The 20469-nt window shown below is 39.0% G+C and overlaps 1 protein-coding gene across 2 annotated transcripts in view; it reads left to right on the top strand.

Moving 5' to 3' along the window:
• The first annotated feature begins 11117 nt into the window (after window positions 1-11117).
• capn12 (calpain 12) overlaps window positions 11118-20469 on the top strand; it is a 271950-nt gene continuing 262598 nt past the window's right edge. For both annotated transcript variants that reach the window (XR_009063456.1, XM_057838726.1), the window contains exons 1-3: window positions 11118-11211; window positions 12364-12478; window positions 12566-12706. The gene's annotated coding sequence lies outside the window, so the exon portion shown is untranslated. The remainder of the gene's footprint in view (window positions 11212-12363; window positions 12479-12565; window positions 12707-20469) is intronic.

Genomic DNA, 20469 nt, shown 5'->3' with positions numbered 1-20469 from the left:
TAACGTCCCTAGATGTGGACGGAAAGGAAAATTTGACAAGAGATTTCAATGAAAGATTGTGCGGATGGTGGCTAAAGAACCTCGACTAACATCCAAACAAGTTCAAGCTGTCCTGCAGTCCGAGGGTACAACAGTGTGAACCCGTACTATCCGTCGGCGTCTGAATGAAAAGGGACTCTACAATAGGATACCCAGGAACACCTCACTTCTGACCCAGAGACATATAAAATCCAGGTTGGAGTTAGCTAAAAAAAAATTACCTGTGAAAGCCAAAAACGTATTGGAAGAATGTTCTCTGGTCAAAAACAGAGCTTTTTGGGGAAAAGGCATCAACATAAAGGCTACAGGAAAAAAAACAAGGACTTCAAAGAAAGGACAATGACCCAAAACACACATCAAAAAGCACTAGAAAATGGTTTGAGAGAAAGCACTGGAGACTTCTAGAGTGGCCAGCAATGAGTCCAGACCTGAATCCCATAGAACACCAGTGAAGAGATCTGAAAATGGCAGTATGGAGAAGGCACTCTTCAAATCTCAGAGACCTGGAGCAGTTGGCCAAAGAAAAATGGTTTAAAATTCAAGCAGAGCATTGAAAGAAACTCATTGATAGATACCGGAAGTGGTTGTTCGCAGCTATTTTGTCTAAAGGTTGTGCTACCAAGTTTTAGGCTTTTGTCCGGCCCATTTTTGGAGTTTTGTCTAGAAAGATAATGATTCTTTTTTTCCCCATTCTCTTTTGTATGTTTTTAATCAAGCAAAATAAATGAAGATATTGCAACCAAAGCATTTGTAATTGCAATCATTTTCTGGGAGAAACCGAGCATTATCTGACTGACTTGCAGGGGTGCCAATACTTTTGGCCAGCAGTGGATGCTCGGTTAGGAGCTTTAGCCCATGCTCGTAAATATAGTTATCCCAGCTGTGTGGGTGTGCGTGCGCGTTTTTCTGTCTTACCTAGTGGAGAAGTAGACGTTGATTTTTGCGTTCCACGTAGATATCCAATTTACTGCCAAGTTTTTTCCAGTCACTCACGCCCTTGCGAAACGAATCATCACCATGGTCAGTTTGATCATAGCGGCAAGCGCAACAGGAGACTGCATCCTTTTTGACTGAATATTACAGGCAGGAATATTTACAATAATACATTGAAAATGAACATTTTCAGTTTACCATCATTTGTAAGGGGAATTCTTAATCGTTAGTGGGGGGAACTGAAACTCCGCTCACCATTTTGGTGGTGCTCTCTGACGTTTCATGGTCCACATTTTGAGTCCTTGGTTCTCACTCAGTTGTTGTTGTCGCTTTTGAAAGTTTAGGTTTGAAAAAAAATTACGTCATTATCAGTGTTGTCACAGATTACTTAAAAAAAGTAATTTAATTACTGATTGCTGATTACACCTCAAAAACGTAATCTAGTTACTTTACCGATTACTTTATCATCAAAGTAACTAAGTTACTTTAAAAGTAACATATCAGTTACTTTTTACCAATTTTTCTCCTTTTGTGGCCTCAACATAAAAATGACAACAAAAAATGTCATCGCATGTAATTGAATTTTTCACATAAGGCTTCATCTTTGAGTTAGCGGGGGTTTAATTAGTCGATGGAGTTGATTTCAACCACCATTGACTCGCGCTAGCTTAGCCACCCGGAGCCCTGAAACTAACAAATAACTGACAAACTGCACGGAATTTGTTCAAATCAAGTCCAACGACTAAATAAACCCCCGCTAACTCCAAGATAAAGCCTAATGTCAAAAATTCTGAACTTCCCCTTTAAAATATAGACCTAGCTGTTAAAATATTGTCTATAAAAGTTGTAAAGCAATAAAACAAACAACAAAAGTTATTGAAATGAACAAGAATCCTACAACGTATTTCAAAATGGGTCAAAATCATTTTTCGAGCAGATCATGTGACTAGCACCTAAGACACTAACTTTTGTTTTGCTAAGCCAAAACTACACCTGTGCAGGCAAGATGGGTATTTAGAATTTCTGTAAACCTAAGCTTTCAAACGCAACCAACAACAACTGAACTTGAACAGTTTTATATATAAATACAGTATATGTATGTATAGAGTCAGTATTGGCCAAAAGTTTGGCAACACCTCAAAGGTGGACACTTTGAAGAATGTAGAATATAAAGCCAGTTTTCAGTTAGTTCACTTTTTTTGCCATTCCACATGTTCGTTCAAAGTTTTGATGTATTCAGAGAGGATTTACAATAATAGGGAAAATATATAAAACTTAAAAATGTTTAGGTGTGTCCAAACTTTTGACTTTTTCAGTCATCAACATGGTTTGCCCCCAGGCCCACAAAAGTAAAACTCCGCCTATGGTTACAAACACTGACAATATAATGTGCATAAAGGCTGGTTACAAACTGTAGAAGTGCTGGCTGTCTTGTTACCTGTAGGCTTTTTTGAGTTTTGTCGCGTTGTCCTGTAATTCCAAGTGCTTCCTTGTTTAATTGGATGTAGAGTTTTTATCAGCCGACAGTCTTTTTCAGCCAGCGTAAAGTTGGCAACACACGGAGATATTTTTGTCATCTTTACTGGACAGAAATGTGAAGTAATGGCTGTATTTCCAGTGAGCAAATGCATACAATTTGCGATATATATCCTGTCTTTCACTGTTAGCTTTGCTGCCTCTTCAGAATGCTATGTTGTTGAGCGCTGTGGCAGACAGCCTCAAACAGCATCATAATACACGTGACACGTTTTTTTTTTCCCCCCCGATGAGAATTGCTCTTCATACATGACTACAGTATTCTTCATTCTACATACATTATGAGGCAAAAACAAAATAGTAACGCACAGGCACTAGGGAAACTAACTTTAATCGGATTACTGGCTTGGAAAAATGAACGCGTTAGATTACTCGTTACTGAAGAAAGTAATCAGATTACAGTAACGTATTACTGACAACACTGGTCATTATCCATCTTGCCTCTTCTGTCCTCAGGTAGTTTTGGCGAAGTAAAGCAAATGACCGTCTCTAAATTGCTAGTCACATGATCTGTTCGAAAAATTATTTTGACCCATTTCCCATTTCCATTGTATCAAATACTTGTTCTCCCCACTGTACATACATCACTGTTTTTATCCCCCTATCCTCTATGATTATCTACAGTTCGCATCCAATCCGACAGGTGGCAGCAATGCGCCTGGCTGTTAATCGCCAATCTGATAGGAGAACAACGAAGAAAGCACAGAGCAGCCCACTTTGGTAGAGCCTTACTCCTTGTGGAAGCAAAATAGTGACGAGCGTGGATAAACAATATGGATGGTGGTGGCAAAAAAAGAAAAGAGAAGGGTGGCGCGAGAATGTTAGAAAGAAAAAACTGAAAAAACTCTAGAGCGAAGCATCGAAATGTCACAAGTTGACACACATGTTCGCAAGCAGCAGTCTGGCTGCAACGCCCACGCCGGCTAGCAACAGCCCAGCCCCCGGCGATGGTGAGAGTGGGAGCGGAAGCCGCTCTCACGTGCAGCCGGTCCACGGAGAGACAACAGACGAGGGAGAGAGCGGGTAATGATGAGCTGGTGGAAGTTCCCCAGACAAGCACAGGGCAAGTAAGTAGGGATGAAGAGGGTTACTTGCTAGGTATATTTGCAATTGTTATCCACCAGGTAGCTACATTTTAAATGAAATAAATGGCAATTAAAGGGTTAGTGCCAGCTAGTCCATGTCCTCGTTTTTAATCGTGTCAAGTTACAGTATGCTAGTCCTACTATCCCTCTCCTAAGAAAAAATATTTTTGCTGTAAAACAACGTATGCACACACAGCAGCAACATTAATTCAGAAGAAATATAGTCTCCTGCCTTTTTTGGTTCTACATAGAGATCTTGAGAGTGTTCTGTTCATTTCTCAGTGAGTATTCAAGTTAAAATGTATAATTACAGCCTCTTTTCATTGTGATTTATCATAAATCATACAATGTTTTCTTTGTGCTTCAGGCAGTCTCCTGCCTTTTCTGGTTCTACATCAAGACCTGGACTGTGCTGTTAATTTCTCAGTGAGTATTCAAGTTGAAATGTATAACAATGCAATGTGTAGTTTTTCAGAGCCACTTCATTTTTCTCTATAAGTGCACGAAATTGATGCATTTTACAATAAAATGTAAAAAAAAAAAAAAAAAAAACCCTAACGCCCCTAGAGGGTCTGTGTTTCCCTTCGTACAGCGATTCTTGTGGGCTGGGCTGGGTCAAAGTCCAGGGCTGCTTTTTAGTCCCCGTCCGCCCCTGGATGATAATGCATACTCAACAGGAAAACAGTCTATTATTTTCAATTAATTGTTCTTACCTGAACGCCACGAACTGTACGTAAAAAAAAAAAAAAAAAAAAAAAAGTTGCCCGAGAGTTTAAGATGACTTGCTCGCCACACCAAATGCTAATGCTAGCGAGAACGTGAATGCTATGCTAACGCTCCAACCATCAAGCATTGAGTTTCCAACGGCGTCACAACTCCTTTCCCTCCTGCCCCCCCTCGCTCTGTCTCGCCGGGTCCGCTGCGTCATTCACCCAAATTATAGTAACGCGAGCCTTCACATTCTTAGTAATGGTAACGGCGTTGCAAAGATGAGAAAAAGTAATTACATTACTCACTACTGACAAAATAACGCTATTAGTAGCGCTGTCATACTCTAACGCCATTATTAACAACCAGCGTTGTTAATAACGGCGTTAGAATATAACGCCGTTATTATCTTCAGTAGTGAGTAATCTAATTAATTACTTTTCTCATCTTGGCAACGCCGTTACCGTTACTGAGGCGGGAAAGGCATGCGTTACTATGCGTTGCGATGTTGGTTGCCAACCACGAGAAAAGTCTGAAAAAGACGGACTCACAGAGACAAGAGAGCAGAGCAGGAGGGTGAGGAGGCAAGGGAGTGTGACGCCGTTGCAAACGTGATGCTACTATGCTAGGTGGCTCCAATAATACCTGACTGTAGCCGATAGCCTACAAACTATGCCCACATGATGCTTCGGTAGATATCACATACATACAGAACTAGATGCAAATGACAGACACGGCGGCATTACCAACAAGTATAATAAAGAACTAGATGCGTTAGTAAACAGCCGCCATCTTAAAGCAGTAGACTTCTCAAGAATGCTCTGTTGTAGAGAACCTTCCTAGCGAACATAAGTAACTTTTTATCTAAAATACTCCTAAATCTGCTAAACTTAACTTAAATCTATCTTGAAATGATGAAACAGTTTTAAAAGTTACTCATGTCGAAAATAGACAGAAGGGAACTAATGCAATAACGGGAGCAATTTTAACTTTAACGGTTGATTCACAAAATTAAATGACTTCCACACATAGCAAAGGTTACTATCTAGTTATCGCAATATCTGCAATAGCCCTGTGTCTACTTAAGTTTAGGGTAAAGAATTGGGCTCGGGCCAATTGTCCCAAAACCTTTAAAATCCTTTAAACTTGACATTGTGTGACCAGTTTTTTTTTGTTTTTGTTTTTTTTGTTTTTTGAGAAAAAAAAAACATGAAAATTATCACCAGTTACTTTGCCAAGTAACTAATTACGCTTACATTCAGGTAATTGAGTTACTAACGCAATTACTTTTTGGGAGAAGTAATTTGTAACTGTAACTAGAAACTGCAATTTCGGGAGAAATTACTTCTGGTCTTTGCCATGTGAAGATACAGATCTTAGCCCCAGCCTAGGTTGGTTTGGGGACAATTCGGGGATAATATCAGATCACTTCCTGTCTATTTGTGGACATTTATGGGGTCTGGGATAATGATATCAGGTCATTTGGGAACATTTGGGAGGCGTGGCCTATTCATATCAGGTCATTTGGGAGCATTTGGGGGCGTGGCCTGATCAAATCAGGTCATTTGGGAACATTTAGGGGGCGTCGCCTGATCATAAAATGTCATTTGGGAACATTTGGGGGGCGTGGCCTGATCATATCAGGTCATTTGGGGGCGTGTCCTATTGATATCTGGTTATTTCCTGTTGATTTGGGGACATTTTTTTTTTTTTTTTTTTGCCATTGAAAATGAATGGGTAAAAATTTGGACGTTCATAGCCGTCAATGGCATCCAAGTACACCATCTAGAGACAATAGCGATGTATTCCAAAGGATTGATCAACATGGGGAACTAGAGCTCAGAACATTTCAACATATCGAACACAAATCATTCGAGCTGGAGCATGATATTGATCCGGACAATAATTTCTTTTTTAATACCAACATCAACTGCTGCTATTACACCGAGGAACAGTACAACTCTACCATTAAAATGAACAATAAATTATCAATAATACATCTCAATAGCAGAAGTATGTATGCTAACTTCAGTCATATAAGAGAGTATCTGAATCAATTTATAAAACCATTCAAAATAATTGCCATATCAGAAACATGGCTCAAAGCAGATAAAGGAATGGATTTTGAACTGGATGGTTATGAATTTAACTGTGTAAACCGAAAGAACAAGAGTGGAGGAGGTGTCGCTTTGTATGTGGATAAAAATCTGAACTACAAAGTTGTAGAAAACATGACAACTGTGGTTGATAACCTGTTGGAATGTATAACAATTGAATTAGATGATGAAAAAAGCAAGAATGTCATAATCAGCTGTATATATAAAGCACCTGGCTCTAGTATTGAAGCATTCAAGGATTGGATAGGAGAAATGTTTTTAAAAGCTATTCAGAAAATTGTGTTCATTTGTGGGGATTTCAATATTGATTTGCTCAATCCAAACAAGCACCAAGCAGTTGATGAATTTATCAATACCATGTACAGTTTGAGTTTGTATCCAAAAATCACCAGACCGAGCCGAATCACAACCAACAGTGCTACTTTAATAGATAATATATTCTCCAATGACATTGAACTTAATACAGTAAGCGGACTGTTAATCAATGATATTAGTGACCACCTACCAGTTTTTACAGTTTATAACGGCACCCAGTTTAGAAATTTGCCAGCGCAAATTGTCAAATACAGGCGAGTGAGGACAGAGGAAACTCTGAACTCATTTAAAAAGGATTTATTAGAACAAAACTGGGAAAATGTATGCAATGGAAGTGACATAGACTGTGTATATGAAAGGTTTTTGAATATATTCACATCATTATATGATAAAAACTGTCCATTAAAACAGTACAGCAGAAAACAAAAGCCCAAAGATCGACCATGGTTCACGAAAGGATTACAGAACTCATGTAAGAAGAAGAATACACTGTATAGAGAATTCATAAAAGAAAGAACTACAGAGGCAGAAAATAAATACAAAAAATATAAAAATAAACTGACTAATATTATAAGGGTATGTAAGAAAGAATATTATAGTAAAATTTTGTATAACAACAAAAACAATATTAAAGGAATATGGGATATATTGAATGGAATAATTAAAAATGGTAGTAAACAACAGAGTTATCCTCAATACTTTGTGGATAATGATATGAAGAAGAAGAATATGGATGACATTGTCAGCAGCTTCAACACGTTCTTTGTAAATATTGGACATAATCTGGCAAAAAAAATTCCAAATGTAAGTTTATCTGATGAGTGGAATGACAACCTCATCAAAAGGAATCCCAGCTCAATGTTCCTTACAGCAGTTGTAGAAGAAGAAATAATCGATACTGTAAATAATTGTAAATGCAAAACATCCACTGACTTAAATGACATTGACATGACAGTTGTGAAAAAGGTCATTGAGGGGATTTCAAAACCACTAACATACATCTGTAACTTATCATTTCAAACGGGTACATTTCCAAACAAAATGAAAATAGCTAAAGTAGTGCCATTATACAAGACTGGGAATAGACACCACTTCACAAATTACAGGCCTGTTTCTCTACTTCCACAATTTTCCAAAATTCTGGAAAAATTATTCAGCAAACGATTAGATAATTTCATCAGTAAATATAACTTACTTTTTGATGGTCAGTATGGATTTAGGGCAAACAGTTCAACATCACTAGCCTTAATAGAATCAGTTGAGGAGATCACTAACGCTCTTGACCACAAATTACATTCAGTTGGAATATTCATAGATCTACAGAAAGCATTTGACACTATTAACCATGACATTTTAATTAATAAACTTGAAAAGTATGGGATCAGGGGGGTGGTACTACACTGGGTGAAGAGTTATTTAAGTAACAGGAAACAATTTGTGAAGTTGGGTGACTATGCATCATCATGCTTGGACATTGCTTGTGGCGTCCCACAGGGTTCAGTGTTAGGTCCAAAACTGTTCATTCTTTACATAAATGACATATACAAAGTTTCAAGCAAACTAAAATTAGTTTTATTTGCAGATGACACTAGTATCTTTTGCTCTGGGGGGGACTTACATGAACTCCTGGGGAGGGTTTCTGAGGAGATTTGTAAACTGAAAGCATGGTTTGATAGAAACAAACTATCATTAAACTTAAGTAAAACTAAATTTATGTTATTTACCAGCCACAATAAATATAGTCACGTACAGATACAGATAGATGGGGTGAATATTGAAAGGGTCCATGAAAATAGGTTTCTTGGCGTTGTGATTGATGACAAGGTTAATTGGAAAGCTCATATAAAACATATACAAAGTAAATTAGCAAGAAGCATTTCAGTACTGAATAAAGCAAAACACCTTCTTGATAAAAAATCACTCCACATTCTTTACTGCTCTTTAATCCTGCCATATTTACACTACTGTGCAGAGGTCTGGGGTAATACTTATAAATGTACAATAAATTCACTATCCATTTTGCAAAAAAGAGCCATAAGAATAATACATAATGCTGGTTATAGGGATCATACTAATATATTATTTTTAAAATCCAGAACTTTAAAACTCACGGACTTGGTTCATTTTCAAACAGCTCAGCTCATGTATAAGGTTATCCACATGTTACTTCCTGGCAATATACAGAAGTTGTTTTCTAACAGAGAAGGTCATTACAGTTTGAGAGGGGAGCTTCACTTACAGCATCAGAGAGTACGGACTACATTAAAAAGCTTTTGTGTTTCTGTTCGTGGAGTAAGGCTGTGGAATAAGTTAGATGAGGGGCTCAAGCAATGTCCAAGCATGACCCAGTTTAAGAAGTGGTACAAACACATGGTTTTCACAGGGTATAGGGAAGAGGAAGGGTTGTAATATAGGGGTTTTCACATATCTGTTATTGGCTGGTACTTTTTATTTCATTTTATTTTTATTTTGTCTTGCATCTTATGTATATGGTTGCATTATTTCTTTGTTGATATGAGGCCTAATTAAATAAGGCGGACTGATATTATTGAGGAATAGAAAAGGGGGGTAGGTTTTAATAAGCATATGCTTCATCCTACTCCTTTTTGGACACAATGAATAAATTCTAATATTTATTATTTTTATTGTCTTAAATATTGCTGCTGTTATCTCAAGTATTATAATTGGTTTGTATTTTTTGTTTGTTTGTTTGTTTTGTTTGTTTGTTTATTACTTTTATTTTCTCATGTCCAAAATAAAGCATTGGCATCTATAGACCCTACTCACATGACGTCACAACCACGCCCCCGCGCCATATTGTCCATCAACTCGTCACTGTTGATGCATTACTGCTACGTAAATTCCACCTATTATGGCGTGTTTTTCTGCTCGTTAACATTAGTAATCAAAATGGTGAAGGTGTGTGTGGCGGTCGGTTGCAATAACAGAGAAGACAGACGGAGAGACTTGAAGTTCTATCGGATTCCGAGAGACCCGGAGAGGAGAGCGAGATGGGCTGCTGCAATTCGACGAGAAAACTGGGCTCCAAACGATTACCACAGATTATGTAGTAGTCATTTTATATCTGGTAAAATGCATTTAATATATATTTAGAGGGTTTTGGGCTGACAACCACAATTAAGATCATTGCTAGGCTAATCGCCGACAACATACACTCAGACGTTGTGAATGAACTACCTGAAAATATATAATTATAAGGGGATAATAAGATAGTTGTCATACAATGAATTTACAATTTCACTATTGAGGTCAAAAGCCAAAAAATAAATTCAACTAGGGACAATCTGGAGTACTGCTATTGCACTTCATATTTATTACATATTATATATGTATGTAGTGAGAGTGCTATCGCTAAACCATATAAACATTAAAAGCCCTAGCTCTATTGACAAATGACATGAAATACATTAGACTTGACAGTGGATGTTAGCAAGAACAAAAGATTTTGAATTGAAAATTTCGTAACTCACCTTCCCGAGCACAAGATAGATTCCTGCCGAATTTTCGTGGACGAGGACCTGTTTCACCCAACCAGCAACAAAGTATTTATAAGCCTCCAAGCTCTTAAAGTTTTTCAAACTTTCGTGAGAATAGGCTGATTTTGTGTGGACAAGATAGTTGTAAATATCAGGGTAGCAGATGTCAGGCAGAGACGGCGAAGACAGCGGGTCGAAAAACATCGATTCAGGCATCAAATATGGATCTGGCGAATGGACAAACTGAAGCTTTTCCACATAACGCCTTTTATGCAACGCATCCAATGAGTTTACAGCGTCAGATAACACCGGGGCTTCCATGAATTGCTCTATAAATTGCACGACTAATTGATACCATTGAGAATAGGGCTAAAAAATGACGGACAATATGGCAGCCGGATACAGCGACACGTCATTTTGTGATGTAGGTGAGTAGGGTCTATAGAATGGACAAACATGCCCGTCAATGGCATTAAACAGAGGAAATGCCATTGAAAATGAATGGAAAATTTGGACGTCCATGTCCGTCAATGGCAGCACCCTCTATAAGCGTCAATGGAAGCGGGGAAGTTTGGGGGACACGTCCTACTGATATCTGGTCATTTTCTGTTGATTTGGGGAAATTTTGAAAAAAACGCGGAGAATAAGTTGATTAAGAATAATAAATAATAATAAAGTCGCAGAATAACATTATCTGGCTTTGCCAAAAAGGCAAAGACCAGATAATTAATTACTTTTCTAAAGTAAGATTAACAACACTGTTAACAACACTAGTCATCATTGTCAAAAACAACAGTTTTCTATGTCTCCCTCCTCCAACACACCTGAATCAAATAATCAGGATCGTTATCAGGAGAGCTTGCTGGTGAACTGCTCATTTGATTCAGGTGTGTTAAAGGAGGGAGACATGGAGAAAGAAAAGCTTGATAGGGGCTCTCGAGGACCGGATTTGCGCAGCCCTGGTCTTCTTTTTCACCTTTTGTGAGATTTTTATTATATGTTCTTGCTATTCGAGTCACCATATAGTTACAGTATTTCCTTTAATCTCAAATCATATTTTTGAGAACCAGGAAGTGGTGTGCTACCAGCTTGCAAACTGAGCCATGAATGTAGACAAAGTAGCTCCTCCACAATATTTTTTTTCAGCTTTTATTGGCTCTTTAACTTCTTTTTGCTATTTGGTCACTATATAATTATTTCCCTGGATCTCGAGTCATTTGAAGTCATCTTTTTGAGAACCAGGAAGTAGCATGCTATTGGCTAGCAAACTGAGATGTAAACAACGACAAAGTGGGCCTCTACAATATTTTTTACAGCTTTTGTTGACTGTTTAACTTCTTTGTTCTCCTCGGCGCTGTTCTCGTTTACATTTTTTCTTATTTTGGCATGCAGTTTGGGACTCGCAACAAAGCTTTTGAAAGTATTTTTAAGCGCCTCCTCTCTCGGTGGTGTTTTCTCAGTCAATGCGGGCTGTTTTTCTCTGAGGAACCGAGTCAGTGCTGACTTATTAATTTTTAATGTAAGCGTTTGGGTTAGGGACCCTCGCTCCTTGTTTACATCCTTGTGATGTTCCCGCCTTTGTGTCGAGACGTTGTCATGCATTTCTAGTGGCCCGTGTGTGTGTTTGGTGTTTGATGGCTGCTGCTGCTGCTGATGGGACACGGCCGGCAAAGAATTCTCAGGATACAAAATCGGGGAGGGGGCTTGGGGGTGTCGGGGCAGTTTGGTTATTGTTTGCGGGCATGTTGGGAGGCAGAGCAGGGTGAATGGGGAGTGTCGAGGGGGTGGGATAATTGCTGACTCTATTTTAAGGACATAAAAACCTCTGCAACAGCATCTCGGGCCTGCACCCCACCCCCTGCCCTGCCTCCTTCTAATGAAAATGAAGTTCTATGATCCCTCTAGCTCATTAACAGCAGTTTTTTTAATGAGCTTTCAACAAGGTGGGGGCTACGAGGACGAGCGGTGTTGGGGTGGGGGTGAGGGGGGGTTGAGTTATTGCACCAGATGTATACACGCCCACTTGCACCAATTACCATTGTGTTATGGAGAATAAAGTGGAAATGAAGACAGAAGCCACTGGCTGGTCCCTCAGACTCCAATGAGTCAGTTTTTCCAATTTTTGCTCCACAGAGACAGTCACAGTGATATCCAGGTGACAGGTAGCATGCTCCACGTCTCCCTCTGGTAAACTCTGCCCCCCCTGTCTCTGAGGCGGCACCATTTTTCACTGGCCCAATTACGTAAGGTAAAACGATACTCAGCCTCGTAGGCCTAATGCCGTGCGGATATGTTTTCCGGCAAGTCCCCAACTGCGCTTTGTCTCTGTTCACAGCACACGAATCGTTGATGTCCTTTCACATGTTGCGGCGGGCCCTGACCAATTGTGAAGCTGGGACAAAGTGGACGGCTAATAGGAATGTGAGGCTTGCCGCGGTCAGGTGTTTTTTCTGACCAGTGGCAGGTCTTGATTCAGGTAAAGTGGACTTTGTCTTCTTTTTGCAATGTGCAAAAAACACACCTACAGCCATAAACTGCTAAGACAGATGTTACATTTATGTCGACAGGGCAGTGTAGTATAGATACGCAAATAACTCAATGACTGACATTGACGGCGGGAGATCAGGCAGCTAGGGTTGTTCCGATCATGTTTTTTGCTCCTGATCCGATCCTGATCGTCTTAGTTTGAGTATCTGCCGATCCCGATATTTCCCGATCCGATTGCTTTTTTTTGCTCCCGATTCAATTCCAATCATTCCCGATAATTTTTCCCGATCATATACATTTTGGCAATGCATTAAGAAAAAAAATGAATAAAACTCGGACGAATATATACATTCAACATACAGTACATATGTACTGTATTTGTTTATTATGACAATAAATCCTCAAGATGGCATTTAAATTATTAACATTCTTTCTGTGAGAGGGATCCACGGATAGAAAGACTTGTAATTCTTAAAGGATAAATGTGACTTTGTATATTGTGACTAAATATTGCCATCTGGTGTATTTGTTGAGCTTTCAGTAAATGATACTGTAGCCATTTAACTGTTCTGCCCAAATGCATGATGGTAAGTGCAACCATGACTGTGCATAGTGGTACCAACTGACATATCTTCTCTGCGTTGGGAAATAACATAGGGTGTCAAGAAAAAGATCAATTACTACCTTTCCTCCCCACATTGCTTCCCACATTGCTATTTCTAATCGTAGGGAGAGGGATTGTAAGGCTTTAGCCAATTAAAAAAAGGCTCCAAAGGCTGCCAAAATTCACTCTACTCATATTACGCTGCCTTTTAGCTCTATATATAGGTAAAACAGCGCCATTACAGATTGAACGCGACAGTGCGTGAGGGGGTCGTGCAGCGCATGCGTTAATTGTGTTAAATATTTTATCGTGATAAATTTTTTAAAAAATTAATTACCGCCATTAACGGGATACATTTGACAACCCTACCTTAACCCTAAACTAAAGACTCTGGAAGAGTGTAACATATTATGTCTGTAACGTTAAATACAATTAGAAAACGATTTAATTAAAATATATATTTTAAAAAAGGCATGTCCGATATTTTTTTGCCGATTCCGATACTTTGAAAATGACGTGATCGGACCTGATCATGCTGATCAATCGGGACATCTCTACAGGCAGCAGTTATTTATTGCCGGCTTTTCTCAGTCAAAATGGATTGGCCATCTAGCGCCATCAATGTCAGCCGATGAGTTAAGTAATCTAATCCGGGATCTGCACTTAAAGCAGAGTTATGCTTCCGTGTCAGACCTGCGCCGTCAAGGAAGACCCGATTTACGACCCTCTGCTGTAGTCTTCGTCACGTCGACGCATATGACGTGGCGTAAATGTACTGTGATTGGTTCGCTCGGACTGTTTCCGGTTCAGCATGAAATCACCGCCATTGTCAAACATGATTTTGCTACACGCCAAGGCGACGAGAGCAACGAAGAGCAAGTACGACAACTTCTACAATGTCTCGTGAAGACATTATGAAGATTGCCAAATGGCAAGCAATTCGTGGGAGGAGATTGTTGAAAATACGGGGTTAAAGGTCAGCAAGCGATGGAATAAAAAAATGGAAGAACCACCGAGACAAGTATGTGTGTGTTCGGAATCGAATGGCCGCACGAAGCGGTGACCCAGTCGGCCAAAAACTGCCAGCTTTTTATCACTTTATGTCGTATTTTTGGTTGGCGCACTTCATCATTTATTGTGTACATACAGTATGTTTGCTGTCAGTCTGTGACTCATTTACGTGTCACGCTTCAAGTATTTGAAGAATAAAGCAAAGGTTTGGTGTCAAAATACTTGCTTTGATGTTTAATTTTCAACAAAAAACAGTTCATACTCGATACATCGTCACTGATTGAGAGTGCCTCGGTGCTTTTATGATAACTTTAACATCAAGGCTTTCAACACAGTTTGGGAAGTTCCATAGCCGCCAGAAACTTGCTATGGCTTCCCAGTGGCTGGTTGTAGGACATGGCAAACAAATCTGGCCAGAGGTCTTTGCAGACTTCGGACAAAACGCTGGACGCAGTGCTGAACACCAGTTTGAAGCTGGCCGCCACATATTGCTGGTTTCCACCCGAGGCTAGAACTCTGTGCGGCATCAAAAGTCGAACAGACTGCCTTGAAACCGTCTTCTGCGTCGCCTGCGCCTCAACATTTGTATGATCAACATTTATTCAAGGTTGATGAGCTGAAGATCTACATTCAAGCGTTCCATCTAGCATTGTTAATTTTTTTCTCCGTTTAACTAGAGGAAGTCGACAAGCGTGCCCCAAAACCGTACAAACACAACGCCAGACCCCTCTAGTGACTTGGCGGTGAATTTCAGAGTAAGGCGTTCCCTCACCGCAGAACTATCGAATGCCCAGGGACGCCACAGTCATTTCGTCGTCACCGCAACGCGGGAGCACAACTCGGGCTTTAAACATTACCACGTTATATCCAACGACGATACTTAAGTCAGACGAATTTGCTCCAACTTGCAAGTAAAATTTGAGATAAAAGCTCTGTAGGATGGTAGTATCTCCCATTCAATTCATACAAGCAACAGTTTGGAAGTGACATCACTGGTGCTGTATTTTCAGAACATGCCATATCAAACAAAATAGGATTTAAAATTGAGCCTTGTGGAACGCCAATTTACTTAGTTTCAGTTTCAAACACCAGAGAGCAAAGACGAGCAATAACTGTCACCAGAAAGAAGTGAAAGATGTACGTTTCAGTTACAGAAGAGACAGAATGCGAACCTGTTCCCCCAGCTGAGAAGCGACCTGATCCCACCAGCCTCATGGCAAGTCACGGTCATTACGCTCACACGCGAAGCACACTATTCTGGCGAGAGTGGCGCGCTCTAATTCCGATTAAATTTAAGATGATTAAGGGTAAAACTTGCACAACAAAGGGAATGCATGAGCTGTATGTTTACTTTCCTGCGGGCCTGCCCGTGGCCATAAGAGGCTCTCCCTCATGCATGAGGAGATTGTGCTTTATCATAGAAAAAGCCAATTAACTGCGAGTTTTAATTACTTTGTTCTTGCACCGTGTGGAGCCTCCAATCATCTCTGCAGGCCCCTTGTCCTGTTTACTGTCCCTGACGTGGCACACAATAAAGTTAGGCAAGGATAATATCATCAGGGCGCTCAATTCTGATAACGAGGAAGAGAAAAGATGCATTGGGGAGTACCGCCAGAATCCCTCGCAACTCTTTGTGTTCACCCTCTTCCCACTCCTGTAACCGCAGATTGAAACCTGAAGAGTGGAATTACCTTTGCTTGCCCACAGTTTTCTAGTGAGAGTGAGGTGAGAAGCGATAATGGGCAGCCACTCTCACTCAATGCGGAAGCTATCTTTTGGGTGTTTAATGCAAGCTTTTACGGGTTACAGGTGAAACATGTAAATCGCTCTGTTACTACTAAGGCCGTAAATCAGCAATTTCATGACGATATGATATTGACTTTTTGGACGCCAATACCATAATTGCCAGTTTTACAAAGTCTGACACAATTTGTTTTCCTCCAATTGGATTAATACAATGTTATGTGCAGTAGGGCAGGGCGATCTTTCCCCTCCTCCTTTTAAAAAACAGTTTTTGTTTTGGTTATTGCAGTGGGTAGCTTAGTAGGGCAAGTGACTATTTTTGGTAATTTAAAAATATATACAGTGGGGCAAATAAGTATTTAGTCAACAAGTGTACGTGCTTTTTAAACAGGTGAAGCATGTTTCAAGTGGTTTCAAGATCTGCGCGGTTAAATACTGGCCTCACTGGGGAAAAAAAACTTCCGAGTCATAAGACATCGAAAATGATACAATCCAATAACGAATGGAACAAAAATACAATGATAATTCCATTCTCTCATATTACATTTTTAATTTAAAAAACAAAATCAAAACCGCAAAAAAAAAGCCGTTATTTGTTCTCTGATTTTTGATTTGACAACGAGAAATGAAACGAGTCGTTATCCGTTTTCCGGTTTTTGGATTCTAAGAGAGATATGGAATGAAGGAATGATACGTAACCAATGTGCATTTGTTTTTTTCATTTTAATGTCTTTAATTTAGTCCTCATTTAGAAATGTATATATCCTTACAAAAAAAAAAACAATTTGGGATAATGAAAAAAAAACCAACTGTAAGATAAGCTTGTTTTTGGGTGCCAAATATACAGTATTATGCCAGTTTGCTCTTCCACAGCTATTATACGCGCACTCCCAAGCTATTATGAAGAATACAGTTTTAGCCATCGTCATGTGCTTACGGTCATTGTTCACATTCTGCTGATTGATAGAAGCACACACATATATTGATTCATCACACAACGTCTCAGTACCTTTCCACCAAGCTACAGTACTATGAGTACAAATGTGTGTTTAAAACAATGTTATCTTGCCTGCTCAGGTAATTCAATCAGGAAGGTTTAATCGGGAAGTGTGACTGTTCAATCACTGACTAGAATAAGGAATTTGCCCGACCGAACCTGCCACGTTGGACAACAAGTGTTGTAACTGTATTTTGCTCATCAACAAGCCCTCAATAAAAGCTGCACTCCTCAGGATGAAAGTCAGAGAAGCTTGCTGGGAGCCACGAGCTCCCATCAACCTTTTTCTCCTGACAGAGTAAAACCTTATCTCTGTCTCCTTTCTGTTCCTCTCTCCGTCCTCCCTCAGGTCTTTTATTATTTTCTTAGTACAGTAGTAAGATTAGACCCAACATTTCTTTGGTGCCGAAACCCGGGACCTAAAAATCCGCGTTCATCCGGACCGCTGCGGGGCCAACGGACGCCGCCGGGATATTTACGACCTTTTTCACATGAACGGACGGCTGCGCCTTTGTTCCTGCGACGACCCGGATTGCCGGTGACAGGTCCCAGACGAACCAGGGCAGGACGGAGTGAGGTGGGATAAAGTTTAATTAAGTTGTTGACGCTTTCGGGTTTAAATACGGGGCGGATTGAATTGTGAAGTCGAAGTACTGACTCATAATAGTTCGAAGTACGGAACATCCGTTAAGTAAACCGTTGAAATTTAAACCATCCTAGTTCGAAGTACTGAACTATTGTGTGACGAATTGCGTGCGTTTAAAGGGTCTAAAAACGTTACGTAAACAGTAATCCTCGAAGTACTGAGGACTAACACACAGGCGATATTTTGCGAAGTAAAGACAAAATATTGCGGAAAGCGGGCCGAAGTACCGAGCCATAAAAAGTTATAAAAACGTCCGAACCCGGAGTCAGAGACGAGGTAAAGCAAACATAATAGCGTGATAAAAAGCAAAAGTGAAAAGTCCGTGCACGGCAATAAAACATAGGCGACCAAAACTGAACACAAAACAACTAAGAGACTACATAGGCGACGTAAATAAAACGTAAAAGCGTTACGTTTGAAAACTGATAAAAACCAAAAGAAAAAATGATAAAAGAACATCCTGATGTTAAATTCATGCAACAAATGAAGCCAGAAAAGTTGTTGTTACTTAGGAAAATGGGTAAAAAAAACATGCATTCGACCCCACATTGAAAAATGAAGAAAATATGGCCAAACTGAAGAAAGAATTGTTGATGAAGAAGCAACAGACAAAGAGAAAAACGAAAGGGGAATTCGGTCGAAAATAGGAATTTCTGTGTATCTGTGTTGACAGTTTGTCTTTGAGCTCAAATTGTTTGTTTATTTTTTTGTCTGGGGTGAGCCACTAGTAGAATGTACGGTGGCTTTGATTTGTATTTGAAATTGTACTGTCTGGTATGATAAGTCATTGTGGATAACTATGGTTGTTGTCATGTGACTGATTATGAGGCTGCTTTCTTTCATGATTTTTCATGTCCATAGTGATAATTGGTGAATTGTGCTGTTGAAAGTTTGAGTAAGCTGTATTGAGGAAGGTAACCGTAAGTCTAAGTAAAGATGGGTGGCGAATGTGTTTAGTTGTTTGGTGGACGTTCGGAGTGACAAAAAGGAATTAAGAAAGTAGGGTTGAGAAGGTTTTGGGTGTGTGAGAGGAGCGTCGATAAACGAGGGAATTGTTTGTGAATAGCTGACCGTTTATTGTGAAAAAATCGGGGAAAAACCTAGAAGTTTTTCAACATGTGGAGTGCGGCCCTTCGGTGGCCCCTATTTGCAACATGGGGTCCTCGACGGCATCCGCTGGGTTTTTGCCCAAATTAATTATAAGGGAAGGTTGTAATTGCAGCTGGGAATATTCCAGCCTTTCCCTTGTACTATTTAGGATATGAATTTTAAAATGGAATCTCAATAGCGATAAAAATAGATTGTTGAGCTAAATTGAAATTTATAGAACACTCTTAAAAGAAAATAAGAGAATGGCTAAAAGAGAAAGAAAATAGTTAATGTTTTGAAAAAGGAAAAGATCAACTGTTGATAGAGCTATTTGAAAACAAACTTAACAGATTTATTTTAAGCAAAGAGCTAGTATATTTGATAAAAAGAAAATTAGATTGTTAGAAATGTTCTTCATTCAAGAATAGATATTGTTCAAAATATTATTTGAAAGTAAATTATTCTGAATTCAGGTGAAAAATGACCAACTTTTAGATGTATCGAGCTAATAAGAAACAAATAATAATATTTACTCCAAGTAAGTAGAGTAATCTGACGTATTAATCTTTGAACTAGTTCTTAACATTCAAAGTAAGATGGAGAAAATTATTCGGCTAGATTTAAAAGAGTATTACGTTATAAAAGTTTACAATGAAGAAGGTGATTCAGAAATAGAGAAATGTACTCATTATTGGCAGATTTAAAGAGAAAAGGAATCACACATAATGACATAATAAATAGATTGACTAAATTAGATTTTGAACAACATGGCAAAATGCAGTAAGAACTGTCAAAAAGACTTCCCATTAATTCTTGGGAATGATAATAGATATCAATGCAAGTCTTATAGATAAAGAGCGGTCCAAATGTTGGTTAATAAACTCCTGTTGAGGAAGGAGCAGCGGTTTGGTATATGTCACAAAATGAATAAATATTAATAGCTGATGAAAAAAAGTTTTAGCAGACGTTAGAGCAATTTTAAACTTGCCGCTTTTTAAGAATGACAGAAGTAGTCTAAACTAGGGAAATAAGTTGTTACAGGGAGTGTATAAATAATAACAAATCAAAAGTTGGGATTAAAAAACGTTCTAAAAATTCACACGGAAAGCAGATAATTCTACCAACCTGGAGTGACATACGAATGGATGTTTTTTAGTGCACGAAAAAACATTCTTTGTTCTCCTCTGGACTGCTGCATTATCCTCCATTATAAATTATATGGATGTCAGTTGAAAATGATTGGAATTAAAATTCGAATTGAATGCTATAAGAGGTAGTGTTTACTTAGGTGTTAAAGAATAGACGAGAAGTCATAGTGGAATAAAAAAGATTGCTTAAAAGAGTATATCTGTCCCACAATACCCTCCCATTCAAATGAAAAACTTTGCCTGGGTAAAGAAGTCAGATTTTGACTTATGTGGACAACACACCGTATTATGGAAAATTCCAATTTGAAATAGAAATTTAAATTGATTTCTAAATTTACCCAAAAGATACCCTAGGCCTATTGAGATACTGCATTTGACTAAAAACAATTAATTGAATAGATTATAATTGCGTAGTGGAATTGTAATTTTTGGATTACATGTTGATGGATCTTCAACAGTGACCCAAAGAAGGTGAAAAGACATTTTTGTCAGCTCTAAAGAAATTCCAAAACAA

Source organism: Corythoichthys intestinalis, chromosome 6 (assembly GCF_030265065.1).
Source record: "Corythoichthys intestinalis isolate RoL2023-P3 chromosome 6, ASM3026506v1, whole genome shotgun sequence".
In the NCBI taxonomy this organism is placed as follows: Eukaryota; Metazoa; Chordata; class Actinopteri; order Syngnathiformes; family Syngnathidae; genus Corythoichthys; species Corythoichthys intestinalis.
This window is presented reverse-complemented; position numbering and strand designations above follow the sequence as displayed.